At 67.5% G+C, this 459-nt stretch overlaps 1 protein-coding gene across 1 annotated transcript in view; it reads left to right on the plus strand.

Moving 5' to 3' along the window:
• The window catches only part of SRCIN1 (SRC kinase signaling inhibitor 1), a 69,924-nt gene that overhangs the window by 68,987 nt on the left and 478 nt on the right, over window positions 1-459 (plus strand). The gene's annotated exons all lie outside the window — the stretch shown is intronic.

Below are 459 nucleotides of genomic sequence, written 5' to 3' on the forward strand. Positions count from 1 at the left end.
GGGCGGGGGGCGAGGGGGGGCTGGAGGAGCCCTCTCCCCATTCCGGGAGGGTTTGCGAGCATCCTTCCTTCCCGGGGCCCCTGCTCCTTTGGACCAGCTTTTGCATGAGTAGGGTTGGGTCATGTCACTGCTGGTGGTGAGCACACGAGCGCGGTGGGTGCAGGGGGCCAGGGTGGGCACCGTCACCTCTCGGAGGAGCTGGGGCTGGCGTGGGGCTGCCGAGGCTCTGCCCTGCTCGGCTGAACGGCACCACCAGCCCCGGCGCCAGCCGGTGGAGCTGGGCTCTGCCGCGTGGCGTGCACGCCCGGTCTAACACTGCCCTTCTTGTCCTCCCCCCCCCCTTTTCCCCACCCCCCCCCGCCGATTCTTCATCTCCTTTCACGCACCTGCCGCCATATTCTCATCTTTGCTGCCTTCCACCACCGACTCCTCCTCTCCTTTCTACGAAGTTGCCGCCGA

The sequence above is a fragment of the Aptenodytes forsteri genome, unplaced genomic scaffold (genome assembly GCF_000699145.1).
Source record: "Aptenodytes forsteri isolate BGI_AS27 unplaced genomic scaffold, ASM69914v1 Scaffold640, whole genome shotgun sequence".
Taxonomy (NCBI): Eukaryota; Metazoa; Chordata; class Aves; order Sphenisciformes; family Spheniscidae; genus Aptenodytes; species Aptenodytes forsteri.